This window comes from Pararge aegeria, chromosome 24 (genome assembly GCF_905163445.1).
Source record: "Pararge aegeria chromosome 24, ilParAegt1.1, whole genome shotgun sequence".
In the NCBI taxonomy this organism is placed as follows: domain Eukaryota; kingdom Metazoa; phylum Arthropoda; class Insecta; order Lepidoptera; family Nymphalidae; genus Pararge; species Pararge aegeria.
Genome location: NC_053203.1, coordinates 5,791,328 through 5,818,034, shown reverse-complemented (window position 1 = coordinate 5,818,034; position 26,707 = coordinate 5,791,328).

Sequence of the window (26,707 nt, the reverse complement as noted above, 5' to 3'; positions counted from 1 at the left end):
GCATTCGTCCAAATGCTATCAGTACACAAACTCAGTTAGTATCATGAAGTTAAACCCATTTAATAAATAAATATAATACATAAATGTACTACGACAATGCACACATCGCTGTCTTAGCACCCATAACACAAGCTACGCTTACTTTGGGGCTAGATGGCGATGTGTGGTATATTTATTTATAAAATGTGTTTTATACATTCTTTAAACTTTTGTAATATTACCTTCGGTATAATGTTATAACAGCACAAATCCGAATGCTATCAGTACACACACCCAGTTAGTAACATGATGTTATGTCTCATAATAAGACTAAGGTCGATCGATTGCGAGCACCTCAATAGTTGACACTAATCATTTTATCAAAAGTTATAAGGTCACCGACTATCTGGAGCAGAAATTAAACATTAAACTCTAGATAACTAATATTTGCGTCTTAAGTAATAAAGCTTTCATAGCTGTGCCCATAAATTTATTACTTTATCTAATCAAATGTAACAATATCAAGTAGCTAAATATATTTATTTTTAATATAATATCGCTTAAATAATATTTTCTACGAAGGCATATAAATTCTATAGTTGTTATTTGAACAAGATGATCCCTGGAACTACCAATGTAATTAAAAAACTTTTTTTAATTTTTTGTTTATTCCACTACAAGTTAGCCAGCTGCAAACACTACAAACCAATGCAATCTTAAATGGTGGTAAGTGATAATGCAGTCTAAGATGGTAGCGGGCTAATCTTTTCGGGAGTATGGTGCCCCTAATAGGTTTTTTACGCGACATCGCACACACACACAGAAACACTAAATAACTTAGCGGCACGTCTTTATCGATAGGGTGGTAACCAACTATGGCCGCAGCCTCCCACCAGACAAGACCAGAAATAACAAATTTCTAAATTTTCACTGCCGGGAATCAAAGTCAAAGTCAAGTCAAATATTTCTTTATTCAAATAGGCACATAGATGGCATTTTTGATGCGTACATTACATGTAAAATGTGACATAGGAGAGAGTTGATGGCGATAAATAAATTCGTCAACTTAAAACTAAAGCGACGAGGGTTCCAAACACGCCCTAGTCTAAGAAGAAGCCCACAACAAACTTAGCCGGTTGTTATTTTTTTTTTTCATTATCACCATCTCACATTGTCATTTAAAAACTATTAAAGAAGCAACCTGGTTAGAGCAATAATTTACACCCAAGCATTTTTATCGTTGACGTAGTCCTTAATACTATAATAGGACTTTTCTATAAGCTTACGTTTAATACAAACTTTGAACTTTTTCAGAGACATCTGCGAGATATCAACTGGTAATTTATTGTAAAATTCTGTACAATTTCCTTTAAATGTAGTCTAGTATATTGCACTGCAAGTTTATTTTTGCTTCTAATGTTCAAATTATTACAATCACATTTTCTCTTAAATTTAGATATATTTTTATCGACCCCGCGACCTCCTACTTAAATTCACAACGCTCACTTTTGCTCCGGAGAGGTCGTCAGCGTTAAGTTTATTTTAAACTAGCTGTGCCCTGTGGTTTTACTCGCGTCAACTATGGATCGCAGCCTAGTGCTACTATATACATCTACAATTTACTCAATATAGCCAACCAAGCGAAGATTTTTCAGACATACAAACAAACTGCTGTTACAGACATTTTAAGATAAAGTCTACTTGTCAGTTATTTGCAGCAAAGCAAACTGTCAAAATAAAAGAGCGCGGGAAAATACCAAGTGAAACTGCGCATCCGTTTAATTGACCGGAAGTTAGCACTCTAAATAATAAATTCGAGTGTACACAGCGCCGGTCGAGACCGACTATAATCATAACTTCCCTTTTCCAGCCGCCGAAATATCAAATTAGTTGATTGGCGTAGTCCTTAGGGTATCGTGCAGTCGAAAAAGTTTAATGCCTAAACTACGAAAGGGTTATATGATTTTAGCACTCTATAAATGAATGAATCCCCTACTCAACTCATTAAGGAGTGGAATTTTAACAAACCCTTAGACATTTAGGGTCTTACTAATTAATAAAGTCCTATGCAGTGTTCTGTCACACTTCAATTGAGTGCACCTGTCGAATGATAGAGCGTGACAAAACATTGAATAAGCTTACCGAAGTTATTCCACGTTTTATTTACCATTTTGATTGTCAACTGTCAACATAAATACCAACTTCCAGCGCTTGAAAGATTACTGACTTTAGCGATATTCCTTGAAAAACTACGGATACTTACATGATACTTTCATCCCCTATTTAACCCCCTAAGGGGTAACAATTTAAAAAGTTATACAGCTATTATCTTTTCTCAGGAATTCTTTTAGAAATCATATGAAACCATTTTGACGAGACATAGAGAGATAGAACAAAACGGAAAGCGTCACAGAATAGTTTGTATACGGATAAAAATTCACGGATTCTATACAATAGATGTTAAACGCAATCCTGTTATGATCTTTTATAACAATCTTAATTCGTCCCTTATTAATAATGTGGCATAACGTTAAAATATACTAAGTTTTCTGTTATTTTTTAAATTCATTTATTTCAAGTAGGCCTAGTCTATAAGCACATTTGAAACGTCAAGTCGGTATGTTTGTAGTGACTTTATCATCGGTTCGGAAGGCAGGTTCTACCGAGAAGAGTCGGCAAGGAACTCAGCAGATTGCTCTTTTTCAACATCATTTTACAGTTTACAATGTGTAAATTGTTTCCATCTTTGAGAGTTTAGAGTGAAGCGGTCTGCTTTCAAGCAGCCTTGTCGTTAAGAAATTCATCAATGGTAGTAACCATGATGTATTTACGTTCAAGCTTACGCATTGATTTGGTCCAAAATTACCTTAGGAGTCATATTATAAAAGCATATACTCAATTTCTCCCTTATTATATTTTATTATTCTGACGTTACACTACAATGGTAAGAGATCATTAGTTCTACTTTACTTGCAAATTGATATCACAATTAGGGATGTATAAATACAGTACATGCAAGTTGAGCTATTATTTAAACTAGCTGACCCGTGACACTTCGTTGCACCAAATCGGTTATTACCGGAAAACACAAATAAAATGACATTTTCTAAAAATGAATCCTAGCAAGATCGATTTATCGCCCCCGAAACCCCCTGTATACTAAATTTCATGAAAATCGTTGGAGCCGATTCCGAGATTCCAATTATATATATACAAGAATTGGTCTTTTAAAGATATAAGATAAAGTAATTGACGGACTAAGCATTTAGCTCACCTGTGTGTGTTTGTGTTAAGCCTCCATAGTCTAATGTTCCAGAAACGCTGAAGATCATAACAAGTGGAGGCGCATCGCGGGGGCTGCTGTAGCCAAAGAAAATGTACCATCGTCAACCACGACCACTCTGTGAAGAGTGAACGACTAGTGTAGAGTTCACGCGTGCGTTTGTGTGTGTTAGTTGTTAAGTCGAAAACCATCGCATTTATGCAGAACTAAACTTCGTAGGATATGCAAGGAACACGTCCTGCAACGTGCGGCCATTTATCTATCAAACTGAGGCGTAGGTGTTAAGCCTCACGTGAACAAAGCATGGCCACAATGCTGCTTAGCGGCAGAAATAACCGTGGACTCTGACTTAAATACTGTACAAGAAACGTTATAGACATCATATAAAGTTATATTACATCTCCAACGTTTTTATAAGATCCCTTATTAATAGTCACTAATTGCGGCTTCATTACTACAATTACCCGATTTTATCTCAAAGGGAATCGATTAAAGTTAAAAGTATCATAAAACTTAAGAACCTTCGCGAAACAGTCCGTTGACCCCGAGAAATTAGGTACAGTTTTTGCGAGTGCAGTGGACATTTTTTGATATAATAATTTCGTTTGATTTGTTACGGAGGTTTGAGTGAGTTATAGTGGCGGCGGAATTTAGTTATTGTGTTGTGAAAAACATTGAATTATTTATTTGGATACCTGTACTTGACAACTGCAGCGCTAGCACGGGCGGGAGACGAAAATTATATACGTGTCCACTTGTTTAGCAAGTGGACACGTTTATTATATCACGGGAACATGGAATAGGAGAACCCCCGTTTATTTCTACACATATCATCATTTCAACCAATTGACGTCCACTGCTGGACATAGGTCTTTTGTAGGGAGTTTCAAAATCCACGGTCCTGGGCCACTTGCCTCCAGCAGTTCCCAGTGACTCGCCTGATGTCATCTGTCCACCTCGTTGGGGGCCGACCAACACTGCGTTTACCGGTTCGGGGTCGCAATTCCAACACCTGAAGACCCCAACGTCCATCGGTTCTCCGAGCTATGTGCCCTGCCCATTGCCACTACAGCTTCGCGACTCGCTGAGCTATGTCAGTAAGTGACAATAACCAGGACCGACGGCTTAACGTGCTCCCCGAGGCACGGGGGTTAGAACCGCCAATTTTCTGACTCCGGGTTGGTACTGACAATTATTTAACAGAACATACACAATACCGTTCAATAAAAATAAAAAATAATAAATAAATATACTACGACAATACACACATCGTCATCTAGCCCCAAAGTAAGCGTAGCTTGTGTTATGGGAACTAAGATGACTGATGAATAATATAATATAATAAAAACATAATAAGTATTTATGTACATTATTCATAAAAATATTCATCAGTCATCTCAGTACCCATAACACAAGCTACGCTTACTTTGGGGCTAGATGACGATGTGTGTATTGTCGTAGTACAATGACGTAATACATATAAACACCCAGACACTGGAAAACATTCGTGTTCATCACAGAAACATTTTACAGTTGTGGGAATCGAACCAACGGCCTTGGACTCAGAAAGCAGGGTCGATGCCCATTGCGCCAATCGTCCGTCGAGTTTATTATAGTTTATTATTTTGAAATAGTAAAAATAAAATATATTTAATTTTAATTTCATAGTTGTCACAGTAGTTTATTTACATCATTATTTTTTACAGTTTTTGATATGAATCATCTATAGGCGAGGGTAACCCTGATTGTTACGTGGCGACGCCGTGCCACACTAGGTACAAAACGTAGTCCGTACGTAGTAGTGTGCATGGTGTATACAGTATTGTTTACTACGTTACACATGTGAGAATAGCAGGCTATTCTCACATGTGTAACGTAGTACGTTTTACTTTTAAAACAATTTTTAACAATAAAATACGTCTGACAGCGATCATTCAGGAAGTGAAAGTGTGCAGCCTCCTACAATGGAAGCAAAATCACACTATGATTGTAATGCTTTATCATTTCGCTATGGCCTATCTGAATCCTGTTGTTATTGTTCTTTTATGCATATAATTTATACAAAACAATTTCGATGTTTCACATCGGCCAGGCGTGCCATGACAGCTTACACATTTTTTAGTTTAAGACTTCAGCTTCTGTAAATTACACTTTCGTAAAGATAAATAACTTAGAAAGCCATTAACGTTTAAAGAACCATAATAGGCGGTCTGGATATTTTTTTAAGGGTATTTCCCTAAAAAGTTACGTAACTGTAAAAATATAAAGTAGCCAAATTTTCGACGGAAATCAATGGGTTAATACTTATTTGTTTTTTTTTTTTTGACCGGAGAAAATAATAATAAATGCTGTGTACACCGTCAATTGATTATTGTAATGACACTAGGCAGAATTTGTAATCATGACACTAAAATTTTTTGTGCATGTTGTTACAATTTATTCAAAACTAGCTGTTGCTCGCGACTTCTTCTGCGTTTGTTTTTGTTTTTCGAAAGACATGTGGCATTCAATTTCGGTATAATTCCACTGAAATGTTTAAGTTGTGTATTCTTATATAAAAAAGTAAGTAAGTAATTATTTAAATCGGTTATCATTTGACGGCGTTATGGTGTAAAATCGTCAAACACTTTCGTCCCCTCTCCCAAAAGAACTGAGCTTAATTTCGTGATAAAAAGCATCCTATATTACTTCTAATACCTTCAGGAATATGTGTACAAAGTTTCATGATGATCTGTTCAGTAGTTTTTGCGTGAAAGCGTAACAAACAAAACTACATTCACATTTATAAAGTTAGTAGGGATTAGCACTCCACAAGCAAAGTCGATACGCAATGTCTATCAAAGTATTCATTAAATAGTCTGCCAGATTTTATTAAGAACACTGAAAATGAAAATGAATTTAATAAAATACTTAAAAAAGTACCCCATAGAGCAAGAGCAATGTATTTATTCCGTAAATGTTTTTTTTTATCCCCAACTAGCTGCGAACTTCGTACCGCCTAACAATTTTGTTTTCATGAATACTATATTTCAATACTTTTTATCCTATTTCGGACTAAGGGAAGTCCAGAAAATAAAATATCATTAAAATTGGTCCAGCCGTTCTTGAATTATAAATGGTGTAACTAACACCACTTTCTTTATATATATAGATTGGTTTCCGAACTATACGATGTTTTTTTTAAATTCATAGAATTATTTAATGTGAGTAGGTATATAAATGTATTTTAAATCATATTTTATAAATGTAACATTATGTATTGGGCTAAATAAATTGAAATTTATTAGTGGTTTGCCTTATGAATAAATAAGTTAATAAACTTTTGGTCCGCCCCCGAGAATCTCGGACTTCATGATCCGTAGTCCTATCTACTAGGACACCGAGGCAGTTAAACTGTATAACGTGATAATTAATTTGACTCAGCGTCATCAATAGCCGCTAGAACATCGCCGCAAAGTTAATTATACGTCAAGTTAATGAGGGGAAATTAAGATAAATTTGTATTAATTACTGCATTGTAACTTATTTGCGTGGCTTACTTTGGTATTCAATACAGATGATAAAGCGAAATGTTTTATGCTCGTAATTACCCGCGATTTCGTTCGTGTTTTTTTTTGTAATTATAAAATCCCATGGGATCCGTTAACCAAGATAAAAGTCCCCTATGCAAGTCCCGACTAAAGCTTTTTTTTTATTTTATTTTTTAAATATACTATGACAATACATTCACGCCATCTAGCCCCAAACTAAGCGTAGCTTGTGTTATGGGTACTTAGATGGCTGATACATTTTAATGAATTTTATTATACTTATAATAAACAACCCAGGCACTAAAAAATATTCATAACATTATTCCACTATGACTCAAAAGGCAAAAATCATTAAATCAATACCGCGGATAAGGCGGGTGGCGGGAGGCGACCTTAAAACTCCCGGAAAAAAAATAAAAATTACTAATAAACTTACCAGTGGCGTGCACTTCATACATGCATTAAAGCTCTGCCCACCCTAAAATTGTTTATGGCAACTTCCTTCTTTATGCATACCCTGGTAAAAAACTCTGTGCACGCCATTGACACTTACATACATTGCCGTGCGAAGCCGGGGCGGTTCGCTAGTACCTAATAAATATAAGTTTGTGAACTGTATTAGCCATCTTTACTGTTCCAATATTTGACATAATTCGCCGGAGCGGCCGCCCACTCATTAAATTAAAATATAAAATGTGGATCCTTCCATTACGACATTATTAAATACCCTCGGGACTGCCGAAAATCGCTCTCGGTTAAGGACAGGCTCTTTGATCATTTGAAATAGTATGTAAATGATTAACATACTATTTCAAATGAGCAAATATAGGTAGCTACAGTTTTGCCTTCTTGCATGATCAGCACGATCATGTAAGAAGGCAAAGCAAATATATACGATCAAATATATAATATCTTATATCTTTAAACGAGCAATTCTTGTATATATATATAATTGGAATCTCGGAATCGGCTCCAAGATTTTCATGAAATTTGGTATACTAGGGGTTTTGGGGGCGATAAATCGATCTAGCCAGGATTTTTTTTTTAGAAAATGTCATTTTATTCGTGTTTTCCGGTAATAACAGATTTGGTGCAGACGAAGTTGCACGGGTCAGCTAGTGTACTATAATACTCAAATCTTAACTCATACTAATATATAAAGTTGAAGGTTGAAGAGTTGAGTGTTTGTTTGTTTGTGAGTTTACTTGACCGCGATGATCTCAGGAACTACTGGTCCGATTTGTAAAATTCTTTCAGTTTTGGATAGCCAACTTATCGAGAAAGGCTAAAGGCTACATCTCATTACTCTGTAAACAATAGTAGTAAAGCACTAATGAAGAATGTTTCAAAATCGGGATTTTTTTTCCGCTGATAGCTTCGACTGGCGGCGCTGCGTAAATGGTTACAGTTTAGATGAAATCATGTATTACAAAGTTGTTCCCCTTTAAAAGTTCTAAAAAACCTCCGAGGCAGCATATGCCTATCCTATAAGCTTGACTTATAAGCAGACGACGCTAGCCATGTGCGGATAGATAGACTTCACACGGCTTTGAGAACGTTTATTTATTTAAACTCTTTATTTGTACACCACTAAACAGTTAGGTTAATAAAGGACGAATAGAGAGAAACACAAAGACTGGAATACAAAAGGCGGCCTTATCGCTTAGAGACGTTATGGAGAACTCTCGAGATGTTATTGTTTAGAATCAAAGCAAGTTAAAGGCTCTAACAGCTTTTTTTTTTTTGTTGACGGGGGGGAAATCTTCTTAAAAGATACCCAATTCTCTGTGGGAGACTTTGGGTTAAGAGGGATTTCTACCCACTAAAACCCCCTTGGTTGCCAGCCTCAGTACATAATGGGAGGCTCCGGGATCTAGGCTATAGGCTCTAACATCTAGGGTTGTAATCAGTGGCGTGCACTTCATACATGCGCAAAAGCACTGCATACCCTAAAATTGTTATATAACCCGTATAGGAGGGGAATTTTAGCCGTTATATTCAATTTTTCTGCAGTATATGCATACTGGTAAGGAACCCAATGCACGCCACTGGTTGTAATAATCACTTGGAACGCAATACATTATTAAGAAGATATAATTTCAAAATAGAAATAGAAAATATTTATTAGAAAAACACAGTTCATATAAATCTTTAAATAACTCTAAGAAACTAGGAAATCCTGTATCTTAAGATTGTGCCTTTCCAAACATTGATTAAAATATTGGGATAATATCAAGTGCAGTTCAACAATAGAAACTAAAATGGTGTGTTGAGTTCTCGTTGGTTAAATGAGAATAGCATGCTGACTAAAACAGTGTTATAACAATATGTGTGTGAATGTGTGTGTGTTTGTGTCACGTGTATGTGTGTGTGTGTGTTTGTATGTGTATATGTGTGTGTGCGTGAATTTATTATGAAACGTATAATATTTTTTACAGGTCTTTTTTCTGTTGTGCAATTTTTAATTTGCTTGAAACTATTAAATACGTTAGTTTACACTATAAAACTCACTTCAACATAAAGCGCAGCCATCCATGTTTCCTTGCTTTATTTTGTTTGAAACATAATCAAGAAAAATCGCACAGTATGTGAAATGAGTGGCCGTAAAAAATATTTTTTAGGAAAATTTTTACACTCATTATTTTATTTTTGAAAGACACAAACCCTATAATTATAAAACGCACTGATATTACTATATAGGTTCCTTGCTTGATCACAAAATTTTATAAAAGCAGAAGTTGTACTTCTTTTGGCACGTTAGGGAAAAATGGTGAGAGTAAATTTTTACGATGCGCGCGCACTAACCTAAACCTACTGAAAAACCGACACCATGAAGTCAGCTATAGACAACATTTTAGTTTTCCTAAAAAAGGTTTCACGGTCGACTTTCAATAATTCAAACAATACCATTTTTTTATTATCTTCTTTCCTTCTTCTACTATACAATTGATGAATTTCTGAATGACAAGGTTGTTTGGAAGCATCCGGCTCCGCTTTCATCTCTCACAAGATAGAAAAATGAATGTTAAAATGTAAAATGTAAATTGTTGATGTTGGAAAAGAGCAAGTGCTGAGTTTCTTGCCGGCTTCTTCTCGGCTTCTTGCTTTCCGAACTGGTGGTAGAGTCACTACAAACAGACAGACTTGACGTTTCAAAAGTGCTTATATTAGGCCTACTTGAAATAAATGAATTTTCAATTTTTTGAATTTTATTGTTAGTGCTTGATAAATCCTCATTAATCTGTGGTCGAAGTAATAGATAATGGCTACACTATGGATTTCCATCCTCCATATTTTATATTTCCGCATCCTTATCTGCCCGCATCACGCCGCCAATTAGTTGCACACCTATATCCGCGGCAAACGCACGTCAATCTTCCGCTCAATAAAACCACATGGTCGGCCGGCCAAAGAACCTTATACTGGACGATTAATAGTATTTAAACCTACATCAGTGCTTTAGTGTTTAGTGATAACCTGTGAAACCTTGTGAAGTGACGAGAAATCAAGAGAACTGCATTACGACGAACTGTAAGTCCACGTGCAAATACTTTTCTGTCCAACCCTAGTTATCCCTTGTTCTATATCCTTTAAAGCCATAGTTTAAACATTAAAAAGGGGAAAAGAATCCAGCAAAACCTAAAATATACAGTCCACTAAATTTACAAAGAAAATAAATACCATTTTATGGTGATGATTCCCCGAAAGTAAAAATGGCGTCACCATAAAATTTGGTCACTTCGAGCCGATTTCATAAAAAATATTTGATCACTTCCATCGAATTTCATAAATTTTAGTCATTCGATCCGAAGATCGGCCGATTCGATTTAAATTCATAATTTTAGGATTTAAATTATCGTTAATCATTACATTCTATGACTTTAAAGTTCGGAATTATTATTAGTCTATGCAACTTAAAGTACGCCATATTGTAGGTATTCACTAGTTCAGTTTGTAAGTTTAATACCGCTAAGATATTGTCTACATAATAGATTTAACGTTTTGTTTACTAAGTAAAGAAGTACTAAGTATTTTATAATTATATATCTCTTTTCCGCACCGCTTGCTTCGTATTTCTATATAGTTTTACCCCGCTACTTAGTATTAAAAACGGATGAATCGTAGGTAAAGATATCTATTTCAAACGCATCATACCTACCAAACAATGCGCTCGGCCGCAGTCGTTTTTGTCGCTCGCTGCATTCAAGGTCACGCATGACCTCTAACTTGTTAATTGTTATACCTAGTTCTTTGCCCGGTTTAGTTTTTAAAATAGCATTATAACGCTTTTATTTAACCGCTCGCGTCTATAAAGGGGTTGTGTGTTTATTATTATAAGACTGCAACTACTTTATATATTTTACGCATTTCTTGACGCATTTGCAAACACATATACACCTTTTTTATTATATTTTTATTTTTATAATTCGGTTTACTCCTTCAGAATGAATAAACCAGAGTCGGTTTCTTCACCAAGTCCATATAGCAAGGAAGAATGTAAGTTACGGTTGTTGGAAGGCAAACGGGACGTTATATTTGCTCGTATGCAAAGAATGTTTGACACCGCTATTCAAGTCGAATCGGACAGCAGTAAGCTGCCTTCTTTATTGTCTCAGGCTTCAAACATAGACACTTTACGCAAAGAGTTTGAGTTAAATTTAGATTTATTCAATGAGGCGCAGTTAATGTTGAATCCAAAGGCTATGATTAATTACCAATCGTGGACTTCATTTGAAGAAATGTTTTGCTATGTCAAACAAATAATGGAGCGTCACTCTAATGTTGATAATACGAGTTCAGAGAATGACAGCGCACGTCCTATCTCTAGTTTTCCTAAATTAAAATCCCATCTTCCGCCTATAGACTTAATGGAGTTTGACGGTCAGTTAACTAAATTTCCTTTGTTCTACCAGCAGTTTAAAAACATGATACATGATAATCCTAACTTAACCAATAATGAAAAGGTATTTTATTTAGTTGGTAGGTTAAAAGGGAAAGCCGCATCTGTATGTGCAGGATTGCCAGCCACCGCAGAAAATTATCCTATTATTTGGGAGGCGTTAATACAAAAATACGACGATCCGCGTTCGTTAGCCTGCGCTTATTTAAACCAATTATTGCAATTTAAACCGCTTGCTAGTACTAATGCTAATTCATTAGATAGCTTTATAAATACATTTAATTCTTCAGTAGAAGCTCTCAAACAATTAAAAATCGATCTTACTGATTTTATATTCTTTCACTTAGCCACGCTTAAATTAGATGCTGATACAGTTAAAATGTTTGAGATAATAAATCGCAAAAAACAAATTCCTACCTATAGGAGTCTTATAGAATTTGTGAAGGAACAGAATAAAGTAATGTCGCGCTCTCTTAATAAAGGATTAGAATTACCTCAAAATAGATATAAGGGGAATTCGATTCCGAAGCCTTCTACCAAAGGTTTTGTAAGTACAGAAACTGTAAATACTTTAAATAGTGCAGCTTGCAGTTTGTGTAAAATTGGTCAACACATACATCTTTATTCTTGCCCTGCATTTATGAAGTTGTCTCCGCATGAGCGGCATTTACATGTAAAAAATAATAACTTTTGTAACCGATGTTTATCGACTCATCATAAAACTTTAAACTGCTCTTCTCAGCGAAACTGTAAAAGGTGCTCATCGGCATCACATCATACTGAATTGCATTTTGAACGCAACAATTACAACGCTAAAGATTTATTACCTAAAACGTCCAAATCTAACATAGGTAAACCGCCCTCATCTCCTAACGCAATTAATTCGCCTCGCGTGTCATCAGTTATTACTGAGGCACCTTCGACAAGCTCCTCTAGTGAAAATACACTAAATAAAAATAATTTTATATCTCAGACCACAAATACCACTTTGGTATGTAACGTATCATATGATTGTTTAGAACGCGTCACAACAACCACTTTGTTAGGTACTGCGAAAATAAGAGTGTATGACAAAAATAATTGTGCACATCTTATAAGATGCCTAGTGGATCCCGCATCGCAAAGAGATTACGTTTCAATTAGTTGCTGTGAAAAATATTCGCTACCTATTAGCTTTCAGAGTCGTTTTTCTGAAGTTCAAGGCATCGGCGGAGTATCGCAAAAAATAATTGGTGTTTCAGAATTTACGTTTAAATCTCGTTTTAATGACGCGAATGAATACTCAATACGCCCTCTTGTAGTTGAGCGAATCACTTCTCAACTGCCTGACTCTCATGTAGACATCACAGCCATTGATGGTCTTATTAAAAATTTACCTCTGGCTGATGATGATTTCGCAGAACCTGGTCCAATTGATATATTACTAGGGGTAAATGTGTATCGCAAAATAGCAATGGCTGATAAAATAAATGGTTATGAAAATATGCCTTCCGCATTTGAAACCTCTTTGGGTTATATAATTATGGGCGATGCACCTATTTTATCTAAACCTAATAATTCCCGCGCTTTGTGTTTTTTCACGAGTGAACCTTTAGATAAAATGTTAGAGAGATTTTGGACAATAGAAGAGCCTCCTTCCCGCAAATTCTTAAGTCCTGATGAACAAAGGTGTGAGGACATATATACGGCTTCCACTGTACGCCAACAGGACGGAGCATATTCGGTAGATCTTCCCTTTAAAGAAGATCCTAATTTATTAGGTGATTCGTATTTTACCGCAAAGAAGCGTTTTCTCAATCTGGAAAAACGATTCATTAGAGATCCCGAACTTCATATTAGATATAATGAAGTTATTAAGGATTACCTTGATAAGGGTATCCTCAAACGCTTACCACCTGATGAACCTGCTTCACCAGGTTATATCTTAGCGCATCATCCAGTGATACGCGAAGACAAGAGTACCAAGGTACGAATCGTACTAGATGGTTCTTGTCCCACTGATTATTCTCTTCTTAAAATAGAAGAACCCTCCGCAAATAGGAAATTATCTTTAAATGATATTTTGTATACTGGTTGCAATTTGCAAGCAGACATATTTAACATTCTTTTGAATGTCCGCATTTTCCGCATCGCATTTTTTGCTGACGTCCGACAAATGTATTTGTCTATATATGTCAATTCTCCGCACCGCAAATATCAACGCATTATTTATCGATCTTCACCAAAGGACCCACTTGAAATGTATGAATTTACTCGAGTGACCTTTGGTCTCCGCTCATCGCCCTTTTTGGCATTACGCACACTGCGCCAGCTGGCTAGTGACGAGCGCCAGCAATGGCCTCTCGCTGCATCAGTGGTTGAGAGAGACGTCTACATGGACGACCTAGCTTCTTCCGCCTCATCTCTAGATGAAGCGGTAAAGATAGCTCAAGAGTTGATACAACTGTTTAAGGCTGGTGGATTTGACTTAGTGAAATGGACCAGCAATTCGACTGAATTGCTCGGACACATTCCTTCATTTCACCGCCAATCTGAGTCGATCTCTCTTGACACTGATGACTCTTTTAAGATTCTTGGTCTTCATTGGCTTCCCGCATCTGATGAATTTATTTTTAGAGTTTCGCAACCGCAAGGTGATTGTACCAAAAGAGCTATACTTTCAGCTACCGCGCGTCTTTATGACGTTCTAGGTCTTGTTGGTCCAGTCATTTTATTCGCTAAATTACTCATAAAGGAGTTATGGCTTCTAAAAATAGGATGGGACGAGTGTCCCCCTCAACACATATGTGAAAGATGGCAAAATTATATAATTGAACTGCCTATTATTCAGAATCTTAAGTATCCTCGTCATGTTGGAATAGAAGACACTTCTGAAATTTATCTTCTCGCATTCTCTGACGCTAGTGAGCAAGCATTTGGCTCTGTTTTATACTTATACGTTAAAAACAGAAATCAAAGGCCTATAATTACACTTATTTGCTCTAAATCCCGCGTAGCACCGGTAAAACCAACGGTCACGCTAGCTAGGTTAGAGTTAAATGGAATAGTATTGCTTGCTCGACTTGTAAATTCAGTATATAATATATTGTCAACCCGCATCAAAATAAAGGAAGTACTCGCGTTTTCTGATTCAGAAGTCGCCCTTTGTTGGGCACTCTCTTCGCCACACAGGTTTAATACATATGTGGCTAACCGCATCTCTCAAATTCATACGCTATTGACATCAATTAAGGTGAACTTTTATCACATACCTGGTGTTCAAAACCCCGCGGACTGTGTGTCTCGTGGCCTTATGCCCACACAGTTTTCAAAACACGACCTTTGGTTTAAGGGTCCCCCATGGTTGTCTTTATCTTCAGAAGAGTGGCCCATAATAAAGTTTTCCTCTCATCAGGTTTCTTCATTACCTGAGGAGAAAACTACAACGCACTTAATAATATCGCACGATGAATATACAATTATAAAGCTTGGATCTAAATGTTCTTCTTGGACTAAATTTCTTCACGCCACGATTTATGTACTCAGATTCATGAAAAAACTTCCGCGCAGAGATATTATTACAGCTGAAGATATCAATGCAGCTGAATTACTGATAATTCGCACAATACAACGCTCAGTCTTTCAGACTGATATTGACAACATTAAAAATAATAAACCATGTTCGTCAAAATTACGAAAATTATTTCCTTTTGTTTCTGAGGACATTCTTCGGGTGGGTGGACGTCTTGCTTACTCGTCGTTAGATTACTCGCATAAACACCCAATTTTATTACCCAAGAAGGGACACATAATAGATCTGTTAATTGATCACTATCATCGTAATCATTCACACGCTGGCCCTCAATTGCTTCTGTCTATATTGAGACAAAAATATTGGATATTATCCGCTCGTTGTGTGGTACGTCAACGCATACATAAGTGCAATGCATGTTTTAGGCATAATCCTAAGCCTACATTTCCACTTATGTCTGACCTTCCTAAGTGTAGGATAGAGAAAAGTAAGGCATTCCTACACACAGGTGTAGATTACGCTGGACCTCTCTATATCACATTGACTAGGAAACGCGGCATACGTAGTCAGAAGGCATATATATGCCTATTTGTTTGTTTGGTTACAAAGGCGGTTCATATAGAGCTAGCCTCTGATCTGAGTTCCTCCGCCTTCTTAAATTGTTTTAAAAGATTCCAGGCCAGGAGAGGAAATTGCGAAGTCCTGTACTCAGACCAAGGGACCAATTTCGTTTCATCCAAGGCTTATTTGAATGAGTTACATACCTTTTTAAAGTCAGAAGATTATTATAAGGACTTTAGTTCCGAATTAGCTAAATATCGTATAGATTGGAAACTTAATGCACCAACTGCAAGCCATTTTGGAGGAGTCTGGGAGAGTAATATTAAAAGTGTTAAAACTCTACTTTTTCGCGTAATCGGCAAACAAATTCTGACATACGAGGAAATGCTTACTGTACTTAATGAAATTGAGGCTGTACTTAACAGTCGACCTCTGTATGTTTTAAGTTCAGATCCCTCTGAACCCTCCGCGCTAACGCCTTCGCATTTTCTTTCAACCGTACCTTTGGAATTCATTCCAGCTCCAGACGTAACTGGAGAACGCGCTGGTCTTTTGTCTAGATTTTCTTTATTGGATTCTCTGGTTCAGTCATTCTGGAAGAGATTCAGAACGGAATATCTGCACAATTTGCAAGTGCGTCAAAAGTGGAACACTCCCACGAATCCGCTTACAATAGGGACTGTTGTGATAGTTATTGTACAAAACGCGCCGCCCTTACAGTGGCCACTTGGGGTCATTACTAAGGTGCTACCTGGCAAAGATGGAGTTGTCCGCGTAGTTCAAATAAAAACTAAGAACGGGACTTATATCCGGCCTATCGTTAAGTTATGTCCGCTGCCAACTCAATAATTTTTATCACTAGTTCTCATTTAATCTTATTATGTTTTAGTTAATTTATTTTATTTTTCTTTATGCATTACTCTTGTATAGTATACTTACAATATTAGGTCGTATTATAAGTTGCAATTATGTTTATATCCGTTTTATGAAGGGTTCCTTCATGTCCGGGGGGATGCTTGATAAATCCTCATTAATCTGTGGTCGAAGTAATAGATAATGGCTACACTATGGATTTCCATCCTCCATATTTTATATTTCCGCATCCTTATCTGCCCGCATCACGCCGCCAATTAGTTGCACACCTATATCCGCGGCAAACGCACGTCAATCTTCCGCTCAATAAAACCACATGGTCGGCCGGCCAAAGAACCTTATACTGGACGATTAATAGTATTTAAACCTACATCAGTGCTTTAGTGTTTAGTGATAACCTGTGAAACCTTGTGAAGTGACGAGAAATCAAGAGAACTGCATTACGACGAACTGTAAGTCCACGTGCAAATACTTTTCTGTCCAACCCTAGTTATCCCTTGTTCTATATCCTTTAAAGCCATAGTTTAAACATTAAAAAGGGGAAAAGAATCCAGCAAAACCTAAAATATACAGTCCACTAAATTTACAAAGAAAATAAATACCATTTTATGGTGATGATTCCCCGAAAGTAAAAATGGCGTCACCAGTTAGTGTCGTTTTTTCTGCAAACGTAGAATAAGGCGAAAGATAAAATTTTTAAAAAGATTTTTATCTTGTTACGCCAAAGAAGTATAACTTCTACATACGTACCCACACGTTTGTTTTCTTACGAGTATTTAAATATAAGCCATGCTTGTTTCTGCCGCTAAGCAGCATTGTTGCAATGCTGTATTCCGATCTGAACGGCGTGGTTGCCGTTGTAATTCCAGGCTCATGAGGCTTAACACCTACGCCTCAAATTGATGGACACAGGGCGGCATGTTGCAAGACGAACTCTTTGCAGGCCCTTGTTTATAGACGATGCTATTTCACTTACCATCAGGTGGGCCATCTGCTTGGACCGTCAATTATATAAAAAAAAAAATATGGATAAATTTGAGAACTTGCCATTAACAAATTACGAAGTGCCCTTTAATAATTTTTGAAACAACTCCAAAGTACGACCTTTACGCCGAAAAGTGTTCAAGACTCAGTTCTTAATTAGGCCTTTTAGTTAATGTGGTTGGAAATTACGTAAAAGGAAAATCCTACATAGTTGAATTAATTATAACAAGTATGAAAGGCGGCATGCGAAAATGAGTTCAAAGGTAGATTTTAATCCTGTGATACCTAAGATGGAGCCTAATTTGTTATACTCAGAGAGTCTTTACGGTGTAATTTATAATTTCTCCAATCTTTATACTCCACACCAAGCAGATCTTCGGCAATGTTCGGCAATGAGGACCATATATGACCGCAATATTCCGCAAAGTAACTCCTGCTTCTATCCAAAAACACCAGTCAAATAAAAAAATACTAGAGTGCATTTGATAGACCCATTCTTAAAGCGGGCTTTTTTACATCACACTACGACCCTAATGATATTGTTGACCCCTTATAGTATTGGGTGTGTATTATTGCTCTAACCAGGTTGCTCTTCTAATAATTTTAAAACACAATGTGAGATGGTGATAACAAAAAAAAAACACCCGGCTAAGTTTGTTGTGTGCTACTTCTTAGACCAGGACGCGTTTGGAACCCTCGTAGCTTTAGTTTTAAGTTTACGAATATGGTTATCGCCATCATCTCACTACCGTGTAATTCTCGTGTAATGTACGAATCAAAAGTGCCACTTTTGGGATAACTTGAATTAAAATAATTTTAACTTTGACTTTAGGAGTCGAGCAAAAGGCGGGCAATGGGATGCGGTGGGTTGAAAAGAAAATTCTCTCAGAATTTAGGAAAAACCAGTCCGATTAAAAACCACCTATGGGTCTACTTAAATAAAGATATTTTTGACTTCGAGTTTGACTTTAGGAGTCTAGCAAAAGTCGGGCAATAGGATGCGGTGGGTTGAAAAGAAAATTCTCTCAGAATATAGGAAAAACCAGTCCGATTAAAAAGTATTTTGTACATTGAAACTAATTTATCATCATCATCATATTGTCGACCAATGGACGTCCACTGCTTTTGTAGGCAGTACCAAATACCACAGTCTTATGCTGCTTGGGTCCAGCGGCTACCTGCAATTCGCTTGATGACATCCGTCCACCTCATCAGCAGTCTACCATAAACTAAAATGAATATAGCTGATTATTTTAGCTTTACAAAATGCTTACCAAGATCCATAGACAATATTCTTCTTCTTTTTTTGATTTATGGCTTCTCGTAGTGCCAAAACAGCACAATGTACTTTGCCAGTGTCAAGTAGCTTGGAAAAGGCATAGACAATATTATGCACGATATATTTCCAACGACATGCGAAATTGAAGTTGCGAAATACTGACTTTTCAAACTTAATTATAAAAAGGTTTCTGACTAAATCCGTTAAAAAGGAGTGACAGCACTATCAAGTGTCCAATATACCCGAATTAACGAAAGCGGAACGAACCGATTCTTTTTTTTTTTTTAATTTTTCGACGCTCCATTTGACTTCGTCGCGCGTCATTTTTGTAATTATAAAAACTGTCACCTGGCGGCGCCAGTAGTAGTAGCAGTAACCAAGGAGGTTTTATGGTCTGGCAGGAGGCTAATAAGTTCGTGGCTTGTTACCGTCGACAAAGACGTGCCGCTAAGCGATGAAGCGTTCTGCGACTGGATGGTACGAATTAACCCAATAAAATTTAAACAAGCCATTCCTCATCTGTCAGTAGTTATTTTCGTATAGCCGTTCAAACAAGCTTACGACCAAAAATTCGACTTATTTTATTCGCGGGCCCGCGGTAGATAATGGGTATAAAAAGAGATGGCGCTGTTTTAATTTTTGTTATCTTTTATTTAGAAATTATAAATTATCCAATTGCCACTGCGGGGGATAGAACTCGGGGCCTGCACGTAATATCTACAGCACTCGCAACCAGGGAGGCAGACATAGGTTATGGCTTAGGCTTGAGCCAAAAAAAAGATTAGAGATAGATTCTCTTTATATTACAGCCCGCGCCTAAATTGTCGCACAGTGTATACTAGCTCTTAATGTCAAACCGGCGTTCTTTACACTAGTACTATGAAGCTGGAGAATTTGTTTATTTGAATGCGCTAATCTCAGGAACTTCTAGTTCGAATAGAGAAAGACTATAGTCTATATAACACCCACACACTGAAAAACATTCATGTTCATCACACAAACATTGTTTTCCAGTTGCGGTAATCGAAGCCACGGCCTTGGACGCAGGAAGTAGGGTCGCTGCCCACTGCGCCAACCGGCTGTCGAAATATAATGAGTTATTCGCGAAGTATCCAAATAAGTAAGTACCTTTATTTTTTAACATTATTAAAAAAACCCAAATTAATGCGAACGAAGTCGCGTGCAACAGCTAATAAAATAATCATCGATAAAACGTGCGTGGAAGCCTTATTACATTGAAACATTACATCATTCGATGAGCGAAATAAGATTATGGTAACATGTATCAGGTAACATTCATTTTATAACATCGCATAATTCTAATTATGGACACATCGAAACTTAAGAAGTTTAATTGAAAACTTAGGAAAATTGTTCTCCTTTAGGTTCTCTCCAACTAGTGAAACTAGGCCTTCAGTTTTTTTGCGAGTATGAACAGCATCCTCAGGAGATGTTGACTAATAATTGTTAAGTACAACTGTACTTAACAATTATTCATTGTAAAGTATAAGGTATCTGTTTGAGTATAAGCATTGAAGAAATTAAAAAATACACCCCACAGATTCTTATGCTTTTCGCGGAGTATAGCAAATTAATCTTAATTTTCATAGTATATCATGGATTTCCGCAAAGTAACGCCTGCTTCTATCCAATTATAAGTTACACATTGACGTTACATTTGACTGCCGACTGACGCAGTGGGCAGCGACCCTGCTTTCTGAGTCCAAGGCCGTGGGTTCGATTCCCACAACTGGAAAATGTTTGTGGGATGAGCATAAGTGTTTTTCAGTGTCTGGGTATTGATATGTATTTTTTAAGTATTTATGTATATATAATTCATAAAAATATTCATCAGTCATCTTAGTACAAGCTTAACACAAGCTACGCTTACTTTGGGGCTAGGTGGCGATGTGTGTATTGTCGTAGTATATTTATTTATTGCTTAAGTTTCTCACCAAAATATTAAGTTAGGTTAGAGAACATTAAAATACTAAAAACCTGCATACAAAACCATGAAAATTCCGAGAACTTGTACTTGGCCAGCGTGGTGGACTACGGCCTAACCCGTATCATTCTGAATGTAGACCCGCGCTCTGCCGATAATGGGTTTATATGATGATGATAGAAAAAAAGAAAAAATTTCAGTTCTTCTAGTAGTAAAGCTTTTTGAGAGATTTTCCGGAGAAGTAGGTACCTACTACTGCTATGCTCATTTCTTCCACCGAGCGGAATTGTTGCAATCCCCTGTTCCGGTCTGAAAAGCGTGGATAGCTTTGTAATTTTTCAGCCTAGTGGTTAGGACTTCGGCTTCACTTTCCGAGGGCCGAGTTCCAGACCTCTAACAATTCTAAGTTATGTGCATTTACAGCGATTCAAAATTCAAAAGTCAAAATTCATTTATTTCAAGTAGGCCTAATATAAGCACTTTTAAAACGTCAACTCTGTCTGTGTATAGTGACTTTACCACCGGTTCAGAACGCAGATTCTACCGAGAAGAAGCCGGCAAGAAACTCATTAGTTGCTCTTTTCCAATATCAACAATTTACATTTTACATTTTAAAATTCATTTTTCTATCTTGTGTAAAAACTAAGTTTTATAAGCATTCATTCATTGTTCAAGCTACTGAACTGTGGAATGCACTCCCAATAAGAATACGACAGTCAAGGTCACTAGACATATACAAAAATGCTGTTAAAGCCCATTATCTTGAGCAATAAAGACGACAGTGACTCTTACTCATATTTAAGTATGTTTTAGTAAATATTAGTTTATCATTTTTTAAATTTATTATTATTACTATTTTATGTGTGTAATCTTGATAAGTATTAGTGTGTAATTGTTCGTAAGTATGTATATAATAATGATACACCCCACCAATCGGTTTCCCTTGGTTTTCCTAATCCTAAGGTTGCCTGGAAGAGATCGCTAATAAGCGATAAGGCCGCCCTTTGTATCCTACTTTTTAAGCTTATTTTTGTTGTGTCCATTGTTTTGTTGTTCCTATTTGTGGTGTACAAATAAAGTAAATAAAATAAATAAAAAAATGTTTTTCAGTGTCTGGGTGTTTATATGTATTTTCTTAGTATTTATGTATATAATTAATAAAAATATTCATCAGGCATCTTTGTACCCATAACACAAGCTACGCTTAATTTGGGGCTAGATGGCGATGTGTGTATTGCCGTAGCATATTTATTTATTATAAAAAAAAAAAAAAAGATGATGATGATGAAAGCCTCATGGCATAAGATGCTAAACACCTAACCCTCAGGTTGTTGGACGTTGCTCTATTTATAATTTATATATCTATAATTTAGCCCAACCGCTGGGTCAGTCAATAAATATCAACTATCAAAAAAAAAAACGAATCAAGCCTTTGGTAACTGAACTCGGATATTTTGAAGTCAGTTCTAAAAATACATTTTTTATTATATCAATGTTGTAGCCTCGAGCGAGGTCGCAAGCGATCGTCTGTCAACTCAAAATTCCCCGAATTGACCCTCCCGCCGAAACAGGATAGAGAATATAATCGGAGAGTCCCGAAATTCTGTCATTCGCAATTTGCTGACGAAATCTTGCTCGTCAAAGCGGGTATTTCTATAAAAACGCATTTTCTGAATTGCGGTGCCCTTTGAAGTTAATCCTTGGATTCGGAGTTGGCTTCTTTTTTGAGGTTGTTTGTATGTAAATCTATATAAATAAATGGAATTGTGATTAGGTACTTACTATTTGTGACTGTGAAATTTGTGTTTGTTACTAAGCTGATAGGTATTGTATGTAGGTGAACGGCAGCATGTAATCACACAGACTGTTACTTTGGTCTTGAGGTTAACATGTTCGATTTCAGATCACGGAATTTCGGTTCAATTCCCCAAGAAGGTATTGCATCTCAAAATATTGACACGTCATAATTATCGTGAACATGCGTCAACCTACATTGGAAGAACATGGTGGGTCTATGCTCTGAAATTCTCCCTCAAATGAGTGACAAGGCCGCTACCTGCAGTATTAATAGGCTGTGGAAGATAACAATACAAAAATACTGAACTAATTGTGATGAGACTTCATACATAGACATACGCCGATGATTTTACTAAATAAAATTAGTTTTTTTTCCTATATAAAATTGCATACAACTACAAATGCCCGTTGACATCGTGGAGATCTCTTAAAAAGATCAAGGTTTGTATTAAACTTAAGCTTATGGAAAAGTCCTATAATAATATAAAGGCTTACGTAACAGATAAAAAAGCTTGGGTGTGAATCATTGCTCTAACCAGGTTGCTCTTCTTATAATTTTTAATGATAAATTGCGATGGTGATAACAAAAAAGAATACCCAGCTAAGCTTGTTGTGGGGCTCTTCTTAGACCAGGGCCTCATAGCCAAACGCGCCTTAGTTTTAATTTTAGGAATATAGTTACTGCCATCAACTCACTACCTTGTCCACAGTTATGTACGCATAATATATGCCTACGGGCTTTCTGGGATAAAAATATTTTTGACTCTGACTTTGACTTTGGCATCACCAAGCTGTCTGCTCAACGTGGTGATTATGAGCAAACCCTCCACTTGGGAGAAGACTTTAAACCATCAGAGGACTGCTATAGGCTATCAATGATCATAGAAGCGTCCAGCAATGAACAATAAATGGTTTGCAAATGTTGATAACTTACAAATCGAAACTCCAAAAAAAAAAACTGAAAAAGTGAACTGAAATCCCGCGGAAAGCGATTTCCATCAAAATATTACAATTTGTTAAACAATAATCTCAATATTACTCCCCGGCGCATTTAATTCAATAATATACACTGGTTGTATTCAATTAACTGGGCTCCGGTATAAAATATTTTTAAAAAATAGTTACCTCGCCGCTGAGCGGCATGTTTTCCACACTCGGAATATGTTTTTTAGGGTTCGCACCTCAAGAGAAAAAACGGAACACTTCAATCTGTTTCCGTGCGTCTGTCCGTCTGTCTTGATAGATTGACGACAAATGTAACCTTCATTGTTATAATGACCGCAACCTTTCTTAGACGCTTTGTTTTATGGCACAGACAGTTGCAGTATTTTAATAGAATGACGGCCGATTGCCACAGCAACCCTGCTTTCTGGGTCTAAGGCCGTGGGTTCGATTCCCACAACTGGAAAATGTTTGTGTGATGAACATGAATGTGTTTATACTTTTGTGGTTATACTTAACGAGTAAATTAATTGACAAACCTATTGTGTAAAGAACACTTGATAGAGCGTAGAGCAAAATCACGTGTGAGTCAAACACACGTGATTTTGCTCTACGAGGTTTGAAATTCTACGTTTATCTCGAGAACGCGTAGAAATATCGTGTTGATTTAAAACGATATACTAAGGTCTACAATACTTTGTAGCTTCTGAAAAATAAAACTTCTTAGATAACGTTAAAAAAGATACCGGCGTTAATGCCGCAAACAAAGTAGGTTTTTTAAAAAATATAAAAATAATATAATATATATATAATATATATACTATTTTTTTTTTTTTTTTAAAGTAGGTATATTCCGGCATTCTCAAGGGAATCGAAATTTATAGGGTACTTTCGAACACGTCGAACGATGAAATTTGGCAAGTACTATCGTCTTATTCCATAAGTCCATATAAAAATCTTGAAATTGCAAATGTAAAGTTAAAATCATAAAACAATATTATTTTATTAATTGCAGCATCAATCATCGAATTTAGGACGCGCGGTCATACGTTACTGTATGTATAACCAAATTATTTATTTATAATTTATACGGAACTCTGAGTAGGCGGCTCCGACGCACAATCGCACTTTTTACTGTTTTTTTTTTGTTTTACAAAGAGTATTTAAGTAAGAGTAATTACTTTTACAGTTACTATCTAAATAATACAAAATCTCTGACAAATAATCTACCTACAAGACAATCTTTATTATTATATCTTCAGTTAGTTAATATTTAAAAACGAGATTTCTTAATGGTTTCCAATTTATTATTATAGTCTGTGGGAATAACATGCACGCACCACAGAATTATCTTTGTCATTTCATGTCATATGAGATAGTAGTATTTTAGTAGTAGGTAGTACCAACAGCTTTTTGTGGCACAACTCATCCAAGTAAGTACTGGCGTCATGCTTATTTCTGCCGCCAGCAGCATTGCTGTGTTCCAGTCTGAAGGTTTGTCGACCTCCCTGGTTCAGCGGTCAGCGCTGTGGTTAAACCTCCAGTTAGAGGTCCGGGGCTTGATTACCGGCAGGGGTGATTTGGGAATTTGTTATTTTGCCCATGCTAGCCGTGCTGCAGCGTAGTGCACGTAATTTATAATTTCTTCAATCCTTATACCCCACAGCAAACAGATCCTCGGCACTGTATCCTCCTACTCACTCTTCGCTCCGAATACGGAGCATCCTCAGGAGATGGTGACTTTACAATGAATAAATGTTGAGTAACAACGAGTATAAGGATTGAAAAAATTATAAATTACACCATACAGATTCTCCTGCTTTTCGCGGAGTATAGCAAATTAAGCTTAATTTTCATAATATATCATGGATTTCCACAAAATAACGCCTGCTTCTATCCAACACTGTTCTTTATATGGTTGGTATCTTATTTTTCCTAATAAAGTTTTTCAAATAACCACACGACCGAACCCATGGACAAAAGCTAGTTGTATATACATTCGCTAGCTAAAGCTAGTATCAGTATAAAGTGCTTGATAATATAACAGTCAACTAGTTATACTATTATCTGTGTCAAGGGGTTTTCAATCACCCGTATTAATTTAAACGAAAAAAAGAAGTCGCATGCAAAAGTAAACTCCAGTCGATAAAAGGTTCTATATTTTCTGATCCATTAGCCCACTGCCCATTTCCAATTTATATGCAACGTATAGTCTGTAGAATTAATCACCTTTATGGTATTGCCACCTTTATATCGTGTGTGCTAAGGGTGATTTTCATGGATTTACAGTTGTATGAGGTGGATTGTACCCAGGTTGCACTTTATCCATCCATTTGGGAGGATTTCGCCAGTTTGCGCGGGAACACGCATAAAACAATTTCGGTTACGAAATTTCTATTGTTGTAGTATTGAAATAACCAGGGGGGGGCAGGATAGGGCAGGTCCCCCCACCCCTTTTAGTCTTGCAAACCAGAAGCTGGGTAAACCCATGAACACTGCAACTACCGAAGTCGCCATTCCAGCACCTAGCAAAGACCGACATATTGCGACCAATATGTCGGTCATGACATATAAGTAGTTATATGCCCTATGGAACCAGATTTTTGCCACTAGATACATAGCCTATAATAAATAAGGTTTGCAGGAAAATAAAACACCCTACTCTATATAATTTATGCAATACGCTTCGACATTATGCTGTGTAAGGCTAATTTGTGCATGCCGGATTTGCATAGGCAAAACGCTTCACCTGATTTTATGTTAGAGAATTATAAAAATTGCTTACCCGTTAAAGTTCAAAAACTGCACGTTACGTGTTTCATACGAAGCCTTTCTTGTAGATATCCAATATTAGGTTACTAAAGTTAGTATTCGAAATTGCAAAGTTAAAAAAAAATTAAGTGTACAAAAGTGCTCGCAGCTGCAGTTTCTTTCCAGCTTCTTCAAGAATCGATGATGATGATCGACGACGATTGATGTATGGATGGATGGTTTGGATGGATTCTTGGCGGTGGCAGAGCGGCGACACGTAAAACTGATTTTTCGGAGTTATGTGCGTTTTTAATTAAAGCAGTAAGTATAAATATTTCACACAACACTTGCTTTAAAAGGTGAAGACAAACA